The sequence below is a fragment of the Alligator sinensis genome, unplaced genomic scaffold (assembly GCF_000455745.1).
Source record: "Alligator sinensis unplaced genomic scaffold, ASM45574v1 scaffold1302_1, whole genome shotgun sequence".
NCBI classification, from domain to species: Eukaryota; Metazoa; Chordata; order Crocodylia; family Alligatoridae; genus Alligator; species Alligator sinensis.
Genome location: NW_005842612.1, coordinates 274,973 through 275,486, shown reverse-complemented (window position 1 = coordinate 275,486; position 514 = coordinate 274,973).

The following is a 514-nucleotide window of genomic DNA, read 5'->3' as shown; positions in this document are numbered from 1 at the left end:
GCTGGGGGTCCTGAGGGGGTCCCAGGGGCTGGCGGTGCCCGTGGTAACGGCGGTGTGTCTCCCCCCGGCAACAGCTGCTGCGGAAGCGTCACATCGGCAACGACATCGTGACCATCGTGTTCCAGGAGCCGGGGGCGCTGCCCTTCACGCCCCGCGCCGTCCGCTCACACTTCCAGCACGTCTTCATCGTCGTGCGGGTGCACAAGCCCTGCACCCCCCACACCAGCTACAGGTCTGGTGGGGGGGGGAGGGGAGGGGAGCGTGCAAGAAGTGTGTGCGAGGAGCCTGCCTCAAGGGGGTGGGTGGGCAGGACACATGTGTGCCAGGGACTTGCATGGAGTAGGCGTGAGTGTGGAAGGAGCCTGCACTGAGTGTGTTGGAGTGTGTCTGTCTGGAGCCTGCACTGGGCATGCAGAAGACTATTGAATGTCTGAGCATGCAAGGCACCTGCACTGAGTGTGCCAGAGCATGCCCAGAGCCTGCACCAAGCAGGCACACATGTGCAAGCATGCAA